Below are 19817 nucleotides of genomic sequence, written 5' to 3' on the forward strand. Positions count from 1 at the left end.
AGTACTATGTTGAATAGGAATGGTGAAAGTGGGCATCCTTGTCTTGTTCCTGTTCTTATGGGGAATGCTTCCAGCTTTTGCTTATCAGGGAAATTTAAAAAAGGTTACTTACATGTGTGGGCCAATTGGCTTAATTAAGAAAATATGAGTTTCAAGTCAAGGCTAAGTGGAAAAAAAAAAGAAAGAAAGAGAGAAAATGATGCCTAATTTGCCTTTCTCTCAGTCTTTTCTGCCACAGAACTAGTTTAGTAGTGCAATGAGCACCAAACCTGGAGTCTGTCCAGAGTTGAAACTTCAAGTTCTGCCACTTCCTAGTCGTGTAACCTTTCAGCTCAGACATTATACTGTTGCTTGTTTTCCATCACCATAAATTTGATATGGGTCTTTTTCCTGCTTCTTTTCATGCCTACAATTTTTTGATTGAATAGCAGACATTGTTAATGTTATGTTTTGAGGTGTAGATTTTTTCCCAATCCTTCAAATATTTATTAGGCTTTATTCTGGGATGTGACTAAGTTACTTGGAAACAAATTGATCCTTTTGACTTGCTTTTAATCTTTGTTAGGGAAGACCAGATCGGTTTTTAGTATAGGATTAATTTAGCCTCATTGCTAAGGTGGTAACTTTTGAGTACTCTATTTTGTACCCCATGTATTATGAGGTATTTTACTCTTGCTAGTAGAAGCAGAATATTCCCTGACCCTGAGTGAGTTCTGGAGATTTCTCTTTTCTGATGCTTCTCTCCCTGTTTGGTAGTTTCCAAACTAACATGTGTGCCGATTAGTGTAGACTACAGATGCAAGGGGTCCCTCTGCATCTCTTTGTAGCTTTCCTTCTGTGTGGCTGTCTCCTTTACAGTATTCTGCCAGAAAATTTAGCTGCTTGGCCTCCCAGAGCTCCAAACATCGTGTCCTTTAATTGCTAGGCTCTGTTTGGTTCCTCCCTCCTTTAATGTAGCCTGGAAACACCCCAGACAGTGAGCTAGGGCATCATAGGACTCATCTTTTTGTTTCCCCTCTCCCCCTTTTTTTTTTGAGATGGAATCTTGCTCTGTTGCCAGGCTGGAGTGCAGTGGTGCAATCTCGGCTCACTGCAACCTCCACCTCCTGGGTTCAAGTGATTCTCCTGTCTTAGCCTCCTGAGTAGCTGGGACTACAGACACACACCACCATGCCCAGCTAATTTTTGTATTTTCAGTAGAGACAGGGTTTCATCATATTGGCCAGGCTGTTCTCAAATGGGGTTTTACTATGTTGGTCAGGATGGTCTCAATCTCTTGACCTTGTGATCCATCTGCCTCAGCCTCTGGAAGTGCTGGGATTACAGGCGTGAGCCACCGTGCTTGGCCTGTTTCCCTTCTCTTAAGAATCACTGTCCTGCTTTGCCTATGTCTCAATGTCTGACAATCAATGTTTCATATGTTTTATTTAGAGTTTTAGATTTAAAGGTGGGAGTGTGAATCTAGTCCCTGTTAGTCTATCATGGCAAGAAGCAGAAGTTCACATCTAGCTTTAGGAACCACAGCCCCACTTCTCACCAGCTGTGTGGCCTAGGCAAGTTACATAACCTCCCAACCCTCATTTCCTTCAGTGGTAAAGTGTAAAATTACAGTAATACCTATTTATAGTAGGGTTGTGAGAATTGAGTAAAATAATCCATGTGATGTACTTAGTCTGTTGCTTGGCACACAGCAAGTAGTTATAAAATTCTAGCAATGATGATGATATTGGTGCTTAGAAAACATCTGTTCATACTGAACTCAAAGCCACAAGTTTCTCAATGCCATAAGTTTTATGTCTATAAAGTGTCCAGAACTGGATTTGGAGCTGTGTGCCTGTTATCCTGGTACTTTGGGAGTCTGAGGTGGGAGGATTACTTGAGGCCAGGAGGTTGAGGCTACAGTGAGCCATGATCACACCACGTACTGCAGGCTGGGTGATAGAGTGAGAACCTATCTCAAAAAAAAAAAAAAGAGAGAGAAAGATACTGAGGCCAGCTCAGTCATAGAGACCCTCACCCAGGCGGCACTGAAGAAATTAAGAAGCAGACACCCAGGTAGAACAGCAAAGTGGGACTGTCGGGGGGCCAGCAGTCTTTGGAGCTGAGAGCCTCAGGGGCTGACAGCATTCTGGGCTGAGGGCCTTGAACAGACTCTGACCCATGTATTTATTCTTTCTGAACAGGTGATTATTATTAACAAACAGGTGCTCTGTGTATACTCATAGACCCAAGATAAACTAGGTAGGCAGCTGGTGCATGCTTACCACTGATCAAGGACTAGAAAGTATTCTCCACGAGGGAGCCACGGGGGCAGGGTCACATATCCCATGCTTAAAGAATTGTTTTAACCGGTGTATGATATACATATATTGTTTTACTACTTTAGAATGTCCCAAAAAGTTTTCCTCTTGGCGGGGCTGGCCAGGTTTTTCTTGCCACTGTTCTTAGCAGGCAATATAGTCCATCATACACTCAGAAGAAAGAAATATTTTGTATTTTATAAAAGGAGATTTCAATTCCCAGTGACAGTTCCCACATGGAGTAAATTTAACCTCATGAAAAACTCACGAGACTGTCCTTATTTTCACCTTTTCTCTGCCAACTAGTTACCACGTTGCACACAGACTCACGTTTGGGAATCACCACTCCATGTGCTCCTTTTAGCGGCTGGCCCATCTGCCCCTGGAGTTCCTGCCACTCCAGTGTCTGGCTCAGGGCTTGCCGTACTCCTTAGTTTGAATCCTCCTGTTGTACCCTCCCAGGGGCCTCTGCTGCTATGCTGGCAATACTCATTGGAACAGTAACAATTGCTCAATGCCTGTTTTACTCACTACTGCGTGAGGAGTAACTCAATCACTGTCACATACAGAGTAGCTTCCAGCACCTTTAAGTATTTATCAAATCGCTTTCATTTGAATTCTGGGTTGACTTTTCTTTGGAAGTGTTCTCTTATTAAATGCTAGCTGGGTCAGATGACTGTGGCCTTCTTAGCCTATTACATCATTTCTCCCTCCTCTGAATTCAGGGACCAGAGGCTTCTCAAATTGTTTCCTGCTGCATCCCCATGGCGAAGGAAAATGACAGAGGACCTCTGGAGGCCCAGGAATATAGATCTATGTTGCCCACACATACAGGAAATTTATTTGAAGTCTCACGATTTAGCTGAAAACTGGTACGATTGTTTTATTCTACTCTAATTATCCACTTAGAAAACCTCTTTTTTAGTTACTCACCATAGAGTAAAATGAAGGGTCTAAATGTCCTGCTTGAATGTGTTGATGTCTAATTCTCCTTGACACCAGTGCTCTATGCCACAAGAGTCAAGTTTCAGAAAGTCTATGTTCTGCTCATTTGGTCTTATGACCCTTGAGAGGGAAGATAAATAGGGCTGGAAAGTTTTGTTGCAAAGATAAAGATGGGTGACCAGGTGCAAATAAGTATAATATTCAAGCCTGGCTGGGTCCCTCTGGTCACCTAGAGACTTGCTAATCAAAGCGTAACCTGAAGATCACTTGGAAGACTGTTAGGTAAGCAGAATCTACTGCCCATCCCAACCTGCTGAATCGGAATCTGCATTTTAATAAGATCTGTAGGATATTAAGAAGCACAGTAAAGTTTGAGAAGCACTGTCCTAGAGAAATAGATCTTTACAAAATAGAAGCTTTTAAAAAAATAACAACAATATGACAGGATGCTCAACATCACTGATCATTAGGGAAATGCAAGTCAACACATTAGGAAAATGCAACAACTACAACGATCAGTTACACGTCACTCCATTAGGATGGCTATTAGAAACAAAACAGCGGAAAATAACAAGTATTGACTAGGAAGTGAGGAAACCGGAAGCTCTGTGAGCATTGCTGGTAGGAATGTAAAATGGCAGAGCCACTGTGGAAAACAGTACAGCTCCTCAAAAAATTAAACATAGAATTATGATATGATCAAGCAATTCCACTTCTGGGTATAGAACCAAAAGAATTGAAAGCAGAGATTCAAATAGATGTTTGCATTCCTACGTCACAATAGATAAAAAATGGGAACAACCAAAATATTCATAGATAGATGAATGGATAAACAGAATGTGGTATATACACGTGGACTATTATTCAGCCTTAGAAAGGAATGAACTTCTGATATATGCCACTACATGGATGAACATTTAAGAAATTATGCGCCGGGCGCGGTGGCTCACGCCTGTAATCCCAGCACTTTGGGAGGCCGAGGCGGGTGGATCACGAGGTCAAGAGATCGAGACCATCCTGGTCAACATGGTGAAACCCTGTCTCTACTAAAAATACAAAAATTAGCTGGGCATGGTGGCGCGTGCCTGTAATCCCAGCTACTCAGGAGGCTGAGGCAGGAGAATTGCCTGAACCCAGGAGGCAGAGGTTGCAGTGAGCCGAGATCGTGCCATTGCACTCCAGCCTGGGTAACAAGAGCGAAATTCCGTCTCCAAAAAAAAAAAAAAAAGAAATTATGCTAAGTAAAATGAGAAATAATCCAAACAGAAAAGGCCCAGTGTTTTGATTCTATGTATATGAAGTACCCAGAATAGTCAAATTCATAGAGACAGAAAGGAGAATAGTAGTTACTAGGGGCAGAAGGGAGGAGAGAGTAGGGATTTATGATTTAATGGGTACAGAGTACCTGTCTGTGATAAGAAGGTTCTAGAGGTGAATGGTGATGATGGCTGCACAAGGGGATGAATGTGCTTAATGCCACTGAAATGTACACTTAAAAATGTTTTAAATGGCTAGTTTTATGTTGTGTATAATTTACTGCAAGAAAAAGTAATAACAGTCATAAAGGTTTATTTTAGAAAATTTGGAAACTACTGGGGCAGGGGGCATAGTGAAGAAAACACTTAAATGTTAATCTCTAGAAATAAAAACTTTAAGAGTTTAATATATATTTATCTTGTCCTTTTTATGCATGTGTACAAGTTTCTAATGACTGTGGAATATGTCGTTTTGTATTTTTGTAATCAAGGATAGGAATGAACACCATCACTGAGCACTCTATGTGTCTCTTTCACTAACTCAGTTTTTTTCATCCTCGGAAAAACGTGAAATTAATTTTGTAGCTTCATTTTCCTGAAGAAAATCTTAGAAAACATAATCAGGTTTGTAGGGGAGAAGAAATATTTTCTCACACATCCAGAGTTTATAGCTGAGGTATCTATAATAAAAGGTTAATCAATGAAAAGCATACAAATTTATTTAATACAAGTTTTATGTGACACAGGAACTTTCAGAAATGAAAACCCAAAGACACAAGGAAACAGATTTTTATGCTAAGTTTGATGAAGAAACGGACAGTTGTGAAGTATTGCACAAAGGGGTTACGATGTGATGGTAACAAACTGGGGGAACGCAATGAGGTCTGTTTGCCGTGATTACTCTCTATGTCTTCAGAGACAGGGTTGCTCCTCTTTTCTGGGCATTAGGAAGATACTTCTGGAATGAAGGTCTTATCACCTGCTTTAGAGAAAGATGAGGGGAAAATGTGAGACTTTCCTCTTCTGCTGTTTCCTCAAATACAAAGCTGCCATACTTCGTTTGGGGTACTGTGTCGTGAACCCATCAGGATCATATAAATGGCAAAGAAAGGATTTAAAGCACATCTGTGTGTTCAAAAACACCATATTCTCCCCAGGATCCTACACTGCCTATAGCATTGGGAGGCAGAGTTCAGAAACCTAGTTTACACTCATTTTACAAAGCAATAAATTGAGGATCAGAGAAATTAACGTGACTTGCCACATATTACAAGCCTTGTAGCGCACATTTCTGTTAGTATCTGATGAGGCGTTAGGTGTGGTTTCTGAGGCAGCGTTGGATCCTCCGGAGGGTGGCTTGGTGTTGACCTGAGTCACCTGAAGGTCTCCACTGGAGCTTCGTACATGGGGTGGAGTCAGCTGTCCCTTGGACTCCTAGTTTATTCTCTGGGCTTGAGGCAAATCAGAGTCTCCTTGGCACAATAGTGCTGGGGACCTGGCTGCTGCCAGGTGGAATGTTCTGTTTGTTTTGGTCCAGAATCAGCCTGAGGGCGAATCCTTCCTGGAGAAGATGAAGGTGCAGGTGGGGAGTGGCCAAGCACACCATGTGGCAATCCTGCCAGCTAGTGGCCACATAAGGAATGGGCCTAAACCCATCCAGGATGCTGCAGGCTGGGGACAAAAATACTCAGGTTGACTTGGAGTCAGAGGGCATGGGCTTCCTCACTCTGCTCTAGGTCCCTCTGGTCACCTAGGGGAGGGGCTCGGGAGACCTGAAGAGATGAAATGATGTGTTCTAGGTATTTTCAAAGTCATAATTAGAATCTGGTCTCTTAACATCCCAACTCTTTTTAGTCATTTATTAAGAATGTTAAGGAGGCCAGGTGCAGTGGCTCACGCCTGTAATCCCAGCACTTTGGGAGGCTGAGGCATCAGATCACCTGAGGTCAGGAGTTCAAGACCAGCCTGGCCAACAGGGTAAAACCCCCTCTTTACTAAAAATACAAAAATTAGCCGGGTGTGGTGGTGGGTGCCTGTAATCCCAACTACTTGGGAGGCTGAGGCAGGAGAATCACTTGAATCTGGGAGGTGGAGGTTGCAATGAGCCGGGATCGCACCCCTGTACTCCAGCCTGAGTGACAGAGCAAGACTCCATCAAAAAAATAAATAAATAAATAAGGAACAATCACAAATAGGCTATCATGCACCAAGTTATTTCTATTTCTCACAGCAATTCTCCAGTGAAGATACTTTCTTATGACTATTTTAGATTACTTTTTACAGGTTGCACACCTCTTTGGTAATGACGTTGGAATCCACCAACAATAAGTAGGGTTCCCTGAAGCTGAAGTATCAAGTCCTCAGAATATACTGGTAGATATAAACTATTTTAGTCCCTGTCAAAGGGTCTTCCAAACTAGATAGACAATACGTGCTTTTTGATATATACACAGGAGAAACAAGATCATTTTGACCATAGCTAAAATCAGCTTAAGTTAAAAAATTAAGGCCATGCTCGGTGGCTCACGCCTGTAATCCCAGCACTTTGGGAGGCTGAAGCAGGCAGATCACCTGAGATCAGGAGTTCGAGACCAGCCTGGCCAACATGGTGAAACCCCGTCTCTACTAAAAATACAAAAATTAGCCAGGCATGGTGGCGGGTGCCTATAATCCCAGCTACTAGGGACACTGAGACAGGAGAATCACTTGAACCCAGGAGGCAGAGGTTGCAGTGAGCTGAGAATGCGCCACTGCACTCCAGCCTGGCTGTCAGAGCAAGATTTCATCTAAAAAATAAAAATTAAAAAATTAAAAGCCATCATGGAAGAAGTAGCATTGACAGACATTGAAGGACTATTAGGATTTCAAAAGGTGGTGATCTTACAATAAAAAGCACCCAGGAAGGGTAAACTGCATGAGAAAAAGTGTGAGAGCAATTGGGGAAACGGAATAATCCATTTTGGCCACATATTGTAATACTGGGAGCAAGGCAAAGAGAATAAGACCTCTAGAAAGTCTAGTCCATTTAGCAGTAAGGAATGACTGGTAGTCCAAAAAGCCCTGATTCAAATGAGTGACGAGTAATGTTCCCAGGAGTACTTCCCCATTCCATGGGATGTTAACAGGTATTTGGCAGAAAAATGATTACGTGATTAAATATGCTGGGAAAAATATTTAATTAAATTAATGTAGTTTATTATTTTACTTCTCTGGACTTTTAGTTTGCAGATGTGCATTGCACTGTGGAAAAAATTTTTGAACAGCAGTTGATGTTTTAAGGAACCAGTGTTTTATAAAATGGAATTTTGAAAATATTCCACTAAAGGTTTTGCTCTTACTTGGGTTTTACGTTTTCCTAATGAAGGAGATCTGAATATACTTCAAGGTAGAAAAGAAGGATTCAGAAAAAAGGGAGTGTGAAGATCAAGAAGAAAGGAAATACAGTAATTCTTATAAGGATCAAATCTCATTATGTAAAGGGTTGTTTTTCTAAAAGATAAAATGTATGGGAATATGCTTATTAGGAATATTCTAAAAGCTGCATTTAGAGTATGCTACTTTCCATGTAAGGCAGAAGGGAAAATGAAATATACATATATTTGCCTATATTTACAAGAAGAAACAAAACGTATAAATCAGAAAACAATAAACTTGGTTATGTACAAGGGATTGTTGGGGGTGGAGATGAATGGGGTATAGGGAATATAGGGGGATGTGATACTTTTTTGCGTATACTTTTTTGTATAGTTTTGACTTTTGAAAGCGTTTAATTTAATTAATTTATTTGGAATTTATTTGTTTATTTATTTTTGAGACAGAGTCAGTAGTGCCATCTTGGCTCACTGCAACCTCTGCCTTCCAGGTTCAAGCAATTCTGCCTCAGTTTCCTGAGTAGCTGGGATTACAGGCACCCACCACCACACCTGGCTAATTTTTGTATTTTGAATAGAGATGGGATTTTACCATATTGTCCAGGCTGGTCTTGAACTCCTGACCTCAAGTGATCCACCCGCCTTGGCTTCCCAAAGTGTTGGGATTACAGGCGTGAATCACCATGCTTGGCCCTGTTTCTAATATTCCAGGAAAAGTTATAAGTATTTCAAAATGAATCAGCTTGAAAAACAATTAAAAATCCCAATTCTTTAAAACTAACAACACTGTTTTATTCAGCCAATTACAATATGTCATTGATTTGGCAAAGGTAAACAAGATTAACTTAGAGATAAATATGAAATCTAATTTTTAAGGCGACTAGCAGGTCTGAAGGAATGTATTTTCAACTAAGAAATACGTAAGAAACCTACAACTAGTTGTCTTGTTAAATGAGAAGTGATAATTAATATTTAGAGTCAAAGCACAAACATCCTCAACTGCTGTTTCCAAGGCATGATATTTTTGGCAAGGCGTTTGTTTCCCTCTTAATTGTGTATTATATATTCGGAGCATTCCTTATTTTATTAAGCACCTTTTGTGTGCTTCTCACGTATCTTTGAGGTCTTTGGCCTCTTGTTCCAGCGCCAGCTGTGGAGTAACCCGATGTGGATGAACTGGGACCAGTTCCACAGGAGTACAACCTGACATCTCTTTGCTTTATGTCCTCTCTGCATACCTTTCACCTTCTGTTCTGTAGAGACTGAGGCGTGAGACCCCAAGGACGTGCTTAGTGTCAACATATATGCAACTTAATCAAACGAGAGCAATTTATACCTCACTGGGTGAAGATTGGGCCAGTCTGGATGGACTGTTCTATGAAGCAGTTTTTTCTTTTCTTTTCTTTTCTTTTTTTTGAGACAAAGTCTCACTCTGTTGCCCAGGCTGGAGTGCAGTGGCACGATCTTGGCTCACTGCAACCTCCACCTTCCAGACTCAAGCAATTCTCATGCCTCAGCCTCCCATGTAGCTAGGATTACAGGCATCTGCCACCATGCCCAGCTAATTTGTGTAGTTTTAGTAGAGACGGAGTTTCACTATATTGGTCAGGCTGGTCTCAAACTCCTGACCTCAGGTGATCCTACTGCCTCAGCCTCCCAAAGTGCTGGGATTACAGACGTGAGTCACCGTGCCCGGCCTATGAAGCAGTTTTCTACATGGCCTCTTGGTGAAAGGCACTATAAGATCAAGGACTCAGTAGTTTTTAATACCAAGAGATGACCAGTTCAGTAATACATATTCTTGTATGGGCTCTCATTTTTACCCTGCCTCACTCTCCTTTTCCCTCACTCTCACTTCCTGGGATTGCATCCTATAATAAAGTAGTAGCACATAAGCTTTGTCTAAGGCTTTGCTTTCTGGAGAATCCAGCTTAAGACAGTTAGTTGTTCAATGATTGTTGAAAAGTATGGGAAAATCAAAGATACTTGATTTGTATTTTTATTTTGAGGCTTAGCACCCCCTAGTGGAATGTACTTTTCACTTTCATTTATCCCGAGAGCCCCCAAAAGGTTTCTTGTGTACTTAACATTAAGCATTCTCAGGCAGAAATAGGTCTGGCTAAAACACCAGGAAATAAGAAGGCTGCACATCTGCTTCTGTTTACTCTACATGCCAGAGTCTTTACATATCCCTATTAATACCTGGAGGAGTCCATAAAAAAATAGAAAAACTAAGACTAACTCGGTCCACATCATGTAATGTGAATGAAATATAAATTTAAAAAATCAACTCTGATTGTTTTACAGCAATTCATCTGTTTGACTTTCCAGAGAACCTTCATGAGAAAACAGATTTTCCTGAATGTGTCTGATGTTGCTTTTTCCCCATGCTGTCTGTGTTTCTGTATCAAGCCAGTTGTTACTGATAAGCCCATAGTCTTGACCTTGCCAATGCTTGGAGCTGATTTCAAGTACCCCATCTTTATCAATGAGGATTTCATTTCCTTAAATGTCCGCCACATTGAACCTGTTGTCAATCTCAGAAATCATGTTCACTTGTAGGAGATAATTATATTTTGTTTTTGCTGCCCAATGTCCATTTATCCTTTTTGTGGCAGTGGTATCTGATTCTATGTTGGGATATGTAATCCTCCTTCACTTTCATCCATAAACTTCTTTTTGAAAATGCTTTAAGTTCAGGGTCCAGGGTCTAATTAGCACATTTCATCACCACAGTGAATAGTTCAGGGTTGAGCCTATACCCAAATTGAGGCCATAAATGCTGAGGAGACTTGATTTTGCAGTTTGTGTTTGGCATTTTGAGAAGAGACTTTCCTCTTTCACTGAACTAGTTCTTGTGATGATGTGAGCCTGGTGCCACCAGGAGCCACCTTGCAAAATCTGAGAATGTAACCAACACAGAAGAAGTAAAACTAAGGAATGGTTCCTGGAGACATCATTTTATTCTGGAATGAGGCCACTGCTGAGGTCAGCCTTTCTTGTATATTTTACAATTACATTAGCCAGTAACTTCCTGTCTTTGTTTAAGCTAGATTGAGTTGGGCTTTTTAATCACTTGCAACTAAAAGATTTCTAACCGGTTAACTGTTTCATTCTGAACTTATATCCTTGTTCCAACTTGATTCTCTCTTGGTATTTATTATTTTAGTGATTGCGATCATCATCCTTCCAGTTGTGCCAACTAGAAACTTAGGAGTTATCTTGACACCTTAACTTTTCAGTTTCCATATCTAATTCACCACTGAATTTTGGATATTTTGGATATTTTGCCATCTAATCATGTTTTGAATTGATCTACTTTTTATTCCATATCCACATAGTACAAGGTAGCCACATCTCTCACCTGAGCTGCTCCTACTACTAAAAATGATATTACACCTAACCTTCTCTGACCTTACCCTCATCCATTCTCCCATCTGTTCTCCATTCTTCATCCAGAGAGATTTTTTTCAAAGTACAAATCTGATCATATCATCTCTTTATCCCAGTCCTCCTATTAAAATCCCAAAGTTTCTCTTAGAATAATGAAAACTCATGAGAAAGTTTGATTTTCATTCATCTCCTTCATCTTGGTGACACTGAAGTCTACATTTCTGGCCCAGTCACGGAGAGCCACTGCATAAGTTGATTCTTCTGCCTGAAATGGTCTTCCGTCCCCTTTTCAGATCTCAACTCTGGGTTTTTTTTTTCATATAAACCTCCTCTGGCCTCCATAATTAAGTCAAATAATAGTATTTGAGACTTCATATCACTGTGTGCTTGGTTTTAGGATCTATCGCAAATAAGGGATGATATCTCTTTCTTGACTACATGTTTATTCTTTAAACATGAATGAGATGGTAAGACAGAAACCAGTCAAAAGCATTCACAAACCCTTTTTTTCAATTATTAAAAGCAATGTCCAAATGATAACTTATTTGCATTGCTGTCTGTCTAAAGGAGGTCTTGATTCCCAGCAGGTGTTGATGGGACAAACGTGTTGAATGAGATGGGAGGAAGTGAATGTGAAAATCTATTGATGTAGAACAGAGGAACTGGGTATCGTATTGCTTTCTATAACTTGCTAAATGGGAATAGGTTGTAACTAATCTTATTATTAATTCCAGCTTGGAGAAAAATCTTCATGATTTCACTCTTTTTTTTTTTTTTTTTTTTTGAGACGGAGTTTCGCTCTTGATACCCAGGCTGGAGTGCAATGGCACGATCTCGGCTCACCGCAACCTCCGCCTCCTGGGTTCAGGCAATTCTCTTGCCTCAGCCTCCTGAGTAGCTGGGATTACAGACACGCGCCACCGTGCCCAGCTAATTTTTTGTATTAGTAGAGACGGGGTTTCACCATGTTGACCAGGATGGTCTTGATCTCTTGACCTCGTGATCCACCCGCCTCGGCCTCCCAAAGTGCTGGGATTACAGGCTTGAGCCACCGCGCCCGGCCTCATGATTTCACTCTTACATCAAAGTTTGAAGCCTGTGTCACCATCCCTGGATAAACTGAACAGATCTTGTGGCAGCTATTGGTGCATGCTGCTCTTATTTTCCTTGAAGTGGGAACATACTGCAAAGAGAACAGTCAGCTGACCAGATGCTGCACCTTTGGGATCCACTGAAGTGAGTGTGATGAGGCTACATGGTCACTGGGCTGCTCTCAGACAGTAACTGAGCATGGCAAGGGTACTGGAGCTTAGCTATTCCAGTCCAACATGGGATTCTTCTAATGGGCAAACTGCTCTGGGGCACCTTGTTGACCTGGCCAAGACTCTCAGATCTGCACTGCAGTCTGGAGCTCTGCCTTATCACTTTTCTTCCCTTCCTCTTCCCTTTCACGGGTGTCAGATGAGCATCATGGTCTGAAGCCTCTTCCCTCCTACTCCTGTTCCTTCTCCTTTATTACTCATAGTCATTTTCCCCAACTAATCATTTGCATGTCTAATTCTGCCTTGGCATCTGCTTCCAGGAGGATCTGAATTGACACACACATTCACTTGGGAGCTACTTATGGAAGAAAGGGGTGTGGAATGTTATCCTCTCTCCTTTCACCGTATCTGAAGGGAGAAAAGTAGATGTAGTGTTAGGGAAGCAGGCTTCTTTTGGCTACCTGTATATTGGTGATGGCTAGTTTGTTGCACACTCCAAAGTTGATCATCACCATTGATCAATTTCACCCATATCTCCTGATGAGGGGGACCTATAGATTTGGATGGTGATGGACATGGCCCTAAGCCACTGTCTAAGCATCTGTGGTTTCTGCGAAGTTTTTCGATGCATCTTTCATTTGAAGCCATCTTACTTACAACTCCCATGCATGTGCCTCTGATGCATGTGGTCGATTTGGCACAAGCCTTCCCTTCCATCCCTACTCATCTTTTGATGTCCCTATTGTGATCCAATTGTTCATACCTCTCAGGAGACATGGTGTGTATGTGGTGAGAATAACTTTGGGGCTAAGTCTTGCTCCCTCCTGCCAAAACCCATCCCTTCCTTCCAAAATGCCTTTCCCCAAGTTTTGTTAGCAAACCTCAAGGCTAAGCAGACTAGAACTTGGTAAGCAAGATGCCAGTCTTCTGTTCTTGGGGTACCACTGTACCACTGTAGTATGGCTGTCTAATAGAGCCTCCAAAACCAGGAGTCAAGGTTCATGCAACAAACTCTTAACATCCAGGAACTTGAATCTGACCCCCAAAGATCTCTTCCTATTCTTCAGCTCATCTTAATTTTACCTTTCTCCTAGCAAAAGAACAGAGGTTGGGAAGACAAATTGTTCTTAGTTTACTCTGATTTTTTTTGAGATGGAGTCTCGCTCTGTTGTCCAGGCTGGAGTGCAGTGGCATGATCTTGGCTGACTGCAACCTCCACCTCCCGGATTCAAGCAATTCTCCTGCCTCAGCCTCCTGAGTAGCTGGGATTACAGACATGCACCACCATGCCCAGCTAATTTTTTTTTTTTTTTTTTTTTTTTTTTGCATTTTAGTAGAGACAGGGTTTCACCATATTGGCCAGGCTGGTCTCAAACACCTAACCTTGTGATTCGCCTGCCTTGGCCTCCCAAAGTGCTGGGATTACAGGCGAGAGCTACCTCGCTTGGCCAGTTTACTCTGATTTTTTTCTTTGGACCCACTCTAGTAAGTTCTTCACTGAACTTGATCTAGGACATTTTGGAGTGAGTGTGGGGGTAGTGAGGAAAGCAAATCGACATTTTCGGTGTCTGTCACTGGTCAAATGTATACCGTGCAAATATGTCTAGTACCTACCTTGTTAAGTTACAAGGCTTTAGTAAACACATGTAGAGTGTTTAGAAGAGTGCCTGGACACAGTAAACAATTAGTAATATTAGGTATTCTTTTACACTGATGAAAAATTTAGCCAAAGCCAGAAACAAATTTTATTATGTAAAAATCTTATAATGTATATTTCCTGATTCTTCCAGCAAAAGTGAGAATTTATAAAGTACTTATTTTGTTCCAAATGGCAAAAGAAAGTAGTATATTGTATTTATAATTTTAAAAAATGATGAAATTCTGACTTGCCGGGGAATCCACAGGCACAGAATTTAAAGGAAAGGGTCCTTTGGTAAACTTCCTTGAATGTCATCTGCTTTCTAATGCTACGCTTCCTTCTTGAATTTTTCCTCAGCCTGTGCTTTGGGGCGTGTCTAGTTCAGGAGTAAGTGAGTTTTACTATGTGAAAATAATGACGTCTTCATCACATGTAGTGACCCCAGACAGTCATTTCACTCTGTCTGTTATGATCTGCCTCCTCGTGTGGATGTCATATGAATTGGGCAGCTGTGGCTTCAGTGGGTCAGATTTCCCAGACCTTTACATTACCACTATGTCCGAATACTACATCACATTTTCTCTCAATTATTATTATAGTGTGTGTTTAACAATGAGCGATTATTAAAATATTATTTTAGAACAGGTCCTTTTCTCGAATGCTGCCAGCATTTGTACTCCTGGATAATATTGCACAGCAGGGGTTAGGAAACTGCAGCCTACCACCTATTTTCCTAAGTAAAGTTTTGTTGGGACATAGCTATGCTTATTTATTTTTTCTTTGTAGATGGCTGCTTTTTCACTACAATGGCAGAGTTCAGTAGCTGGAATACAGATCCTAGGGTCCTAGGGTCCACAAGTCTAAAATGTTTACTATCTGATCCTTCGTGGAAAAAGCTTGCTGACTTGTTCTATAGCATGATTATTTCTGCAGAAGAATGTCCACACCCAGAAGACACAGGGTGGGGTTCTCTGACCTTTTCTTAGAGGCAAATATTTGGCAACTTCTGAAGGGGAGGGAAGGGGATGTATTAGTTTTCTAGATAACTCCAGCTGGGTTATATGAGCAGGGAGAATGAACACAAATCGGTGCTGCTGAAGACAAATGACCTACCATTCACTGTCCATGGCCCTATTTCAAGTTCATCCTTAGGCTTGTGGCCTTTAGGACCCAGCTCCCTTTTTTTTTGGAGTTATATTAACATGGCACTATCAGTTTGAATGGGAAAGAGAGAAGGATGGTCAGATTTTCCCTTTCATCTGTATTTTGCCTGAAGTTGAGCCTTTCCTCTCAGCTTTGGGACTCAACAGTTATCCATGCTCTTTTAATATTAATATTCTGCCTAGCAGGGGGCAGCTTTTGAAGTCTACCTAAATTTTGCAGTTGATATAGTTCATGTTTGCTTCAGATTTTTTTTAAAACCAATTGATTGAGAATGGCAGACTTTTTCACTGTCTCCTTCATGTGTCTTAACTTCTATTTTCATATTTTCCTTTTGTCTATCTGGCAGTGCTTTGTAATTTTTTTAAAAATCTCCATTTTCCAGTTCACTAAATCTCTCCACTGCTGAGTCTAATTTGTTTTTTAATTGTGATTTTTTCCATTTCTAGAACCTCTCTTTGGCTCAGTGTTATGTCTAGCTGGCCAATTCTAACAGTCTTTTATGCTAGTGTCTTATTTTTCAATATTCTTCAATTTAAAAAATATACTAGACACACCCATCCATTATTTTGGGTCTGATTATTACCAAATCTAGTCTCTACAGTCTTACTCTGATGTTTATTCTGCCTGCTAACTCTTACTTATTGTAGTTTATTTCCATCTCTGATAATTTGTTTTATTGTGATCTTAGAACATTGTGTCTGAGAATTCTTTAAGTCTGTGCTTAAAGTGACTTTTTCTAGAGCATATTTGATTTTTTTCTGTCCTATTTCTTGGAATACTACCAACTAGGAATCAATCAAATTACATTTGAGTTGGGGTTTTCAATTAAAATGGCAGTTAGGATTTTGGCTCTCAAACTCTAAGAATGTAGGTTTGTGGGAAGAATTTTCAGGGGAACCATTTATTCTTATTTTTTCTTTACTTTTTATTTTATTTTATTTTATTTTTTTCACACAAAGATGAAAGGCGAGTATCTCCATGACTCTTTCTATAGAGAGGTTGTTTCCAGTTTACTCCTGGGGCTATTACTTTGGTGGTCCTGACTTTGAGTGGACTTCCCACTCTGCTTGGGCTTTGGCTTTTGTCTCCTGTTTGTTGTCAGTGACCCCCACAACCCTTTTTTTTGAGAAGGGGTCTTACTCTGTTGCTCAGGCTGGAGTGCAATGGTGCGATCTCGGCTCACTGTAACCTCTGCTTCCCGGGTTAAAGCGATTCTCCTGCCTCAGCCTCCCGAATAGCTGGGATTACTTGGGCGTGCCACCACACCCAGCTAATTTTTCTATTTTTGATAGAGTTGGGGTTTTTAACCATGTTGGCCAGGCTGGTCTTGAACTTCTGACCTCATGATCCACCTGCCTCAGCTTCCCAAAGTGCTGGAATTACAGGCATGAGCCACTGTGCCAGGCCAGTGTTGCCTTAATACCCATAATTTTAGGCCACGAGGAACCAGCAATCAACAAGTGCCTCCAAAAAAAGGTGGGCTTGGGAATAACTTATTTTTGTGTATCATTGGACTCCCCTGAATAATAATTATCTCCTTTTCCAACAACTCAGTCATACATAAAAAATTTTGTTGCTTTAAAAAAATTTTCATAACCATTTCTTAGTGTGTTATACTAGAAGAGGTTTCACCTAATGTTTATGTAGACATATCAAGAAAGAAAAAAAGAAATTTAAAAAAGGAAAAAAAATCATTGTTTTTTCAGTTCCAAGGGGAACAAAAAAGAAATACGTAGTCATATTATCAGAAAAGTCCATTCATCTAAAACTCATTTTGTCTACTCTTCCATAAATGTCTCTCGCCCTTCTTTCTCCACATCTCTTGCATCTTTCCTTTATTCCTCTCTTTTCCATTCTCATCCTCATTCAAGTCCTCTACATCTTAGATGTGTACTATTGCAAAAGCGTCCAGTGCAAATCCTTCCCTCCACTGTGGCCCATCGTCTAGTTCATCCTGCGCCTGATAGCCACATCTAGCTTCCTGTAAATCTGCTTAGACGAATGAAATGCAAACAGTCAGCAATGGCATATTTGTATTGGTATTTTGAAAAAGATCTCAAAAAACTGATTAGCAATACAGGGAAGAGAAATTGTATCATTAGAGAAATTAAATGAATATATATATATTTTTAATATGTTATATATATATATATATAAATATATATATGGAGAGAGAGAGAGAGAGAGAGAGAGACGGAGCCTTGCTCTGTCACCTAGGCTGGAGTGCAGTAGCTTGATCTCAGCTCACTGCACCTCTGCCTCCTGGGTTGAAGCGATTCTCCTGACTCAGCCTCCCCAGTAGCTGGGATTACAGGCAGGCACCACCACGCCTGGCTAGTTTTGTATTTTTAGTAGACACTGAGTTTTGCCATGTTGGCTAGGCTGGTCACAAACTCCTGACCTCAGGTGATCTACCCACCTTGGCCTCCCAAAGTGCTGGGATTACAGGCATGAGCCACCATGCCCGGCCAGTCATACATATTTTATACATATGACAATTAGATACATATATCAGACATATATATTTATATGCCATGTATATGCTATATATATATAACAATTAGATACATACTGTTCCAAAGTAGGTCCATGATGCTGTCTCTGGGGTCGGAGAGAAAGGAGAGATCAAAGCTGCTTAGATATAGAATGGGATTCTGCATGACTTTACAGAGAAGATTGTCCCTTAGTCTTGAAATAGCAGTTATCCACTTGAAAATAGGTCAAGAGAAGGTATTCAGAGAGTAGAAACACTGTAAAAAGACACCATTGGTTATGATTTGTTTGGTGACAAGAAAGTACTTGAGTAAGGCTACATCTAAAAATTTAGAATGGTAGAAGATGTACTTGCAATCTGGATATCTATTCTGCAGAAATTTATAAAAATAGCACATTGACAATGCTTTTCTATATTTTATTATACTTCCTTAATCCGACAGATTGAACGAGAGGTAGTCTTACGTTCATGACATTGGCAGTTGCATTGTTACATTAATCACCTAGCCTAAGGTTTAAATCTTCTCCACTACATCCAAATAGTTGAGTCTCTTCTTGAATGCTTTCACGGGTAGATAGTGTAGGGCAGTTGTTAAGACCAGGATCTGGATTGCCTAGGTTCAAATTCTAGCTTTCCCTGAGTGCTGTGGCATGTCCTGTAGTTCCAGCTACTTGAGAGGCTGAGGTGAGAGTATCGCTTGAGGCTAGAAGTTCAAGGCCGTTGTGTGCTATGATTGCACCTGTGAAGAGCCACTGTACTCTAGCTTAGGCAACATAGTGAGATCCCATCATCTCTATAAATAAATGGGAGAAAAATATCTCAGCTCTGCCTACTGTGGTAGACCATGCCAGACCTGCTGCATTGAAGTCTCAAATAGGCAAACTAGCTAACCAAGAACCAAAATATACAAATTAGATTAGGTAGCAATGGCTCAACTGGAAATTATGAATCTGGAGCCTTGATGTTAGGGTATAAATGATGTGGTTCCCTCCTAGCCTTAAAAGAAATAAAAGATAAGTCCAGTGTTATAAATTCTTCCACCCAGAAGATAAATATATCCCGTGAGCTGCTGAAACTGACCACTTTAGATATGTTTCCTTGAGAAGAAAAGTTGTCACTAGAGAAACTTCTTCCCATCTTGTTCTCATGCATATTTTTTTCATTGTTTACTAGTTGAAACAATTGTAAGACAACAGAAAAGTTAACCTTGGAATTATTAGCCTTGCCATCTGAACCTTGATCAGGCTTTAAATAGTTTAATCACTTACATTTGTAAAATACGATTGGTTTGAGGATTAAATGAGATGATTACAAAGCCTTAGACAATGGCCAGTTCATAGAAAGTCTGAACTGAGGTTGGTATTATTATTTACTGCCTCATAGAGTGACCCATTCCCATTCCATTTGTGCCACTTGTTTCTTATACAGAATAAGACCATCACACTCACTAAAACCTCTACTTTTTGGTTTTGATTCTTTGTAGAATAAGCCAAATTTCTTCTTCGTGGATATTCTTCTCTTTTCATGTTTCCTTCTTATCCTTCAACTTACCTGTCCAAAATCCTTTTCCTTCATCTTTCCTTCTTCATTTGTGGCTTTCTGTCTTTCCATTTGATTAGATTAAAAGTCTTAGAGTCAGAATTTCTTGTTTTTTTCTCATATCCCAAATTCTATCCATCCATCTATCTATCTATCTATCTCTCTATCTCTCTCTCTATCTATCTATCTAGTCTATCATCTATCTTTCCTTTCTACACCTTGACCCAAGCCACCGTAATGTTTCTCTTGGCTTTATTACAATAGTCTCCTAATTGGTCTCCCTATTCATGTCCTTACCCCAGTTTAGTTTATGCTTAACACAGCAGTCAAAACAATCTGGTGAAATAAAAATTTCATTTAATCTTTCACTCCTTTGTTCAACCCATCAAATGACTTTCCATCTCACTCAGAGTAAATGACAAATTTCTTTTAATAGGAGTTGTGAGGCTGGGAG

General features: G+C 40.4%; 1 pseudogene; it reads right to left on the minus strand.

The window, feature by feature from the left end:
- LOC105710247 (transgelin-like) overlaps window positions 1-19435 on the minus strand; it is a 45911-nt pseudogene extending 26476 nt beyond the window's left edge.
- Window positions 19436-19817: the final 382 nt, after the last annotated feature.

The sequence above is a fragment of the Aotus nancymaae genome, unplaced genomic scaffold (assembly GCF_030222135.1).
Source record: "Aotus nancymaae isolate 86718 unplaced genomic scaffold, 86718_ANA_hifiasm-v0.15.2.pri h1tg000007l, whole genome shotgun sequence".
In the NCBI taxonomy this organism is placed as follows: Eukaryota; Metazoa; Chordata; class Mammalia; order Primates; family Aotidae; genus Aotus; species Aotus nancymaae.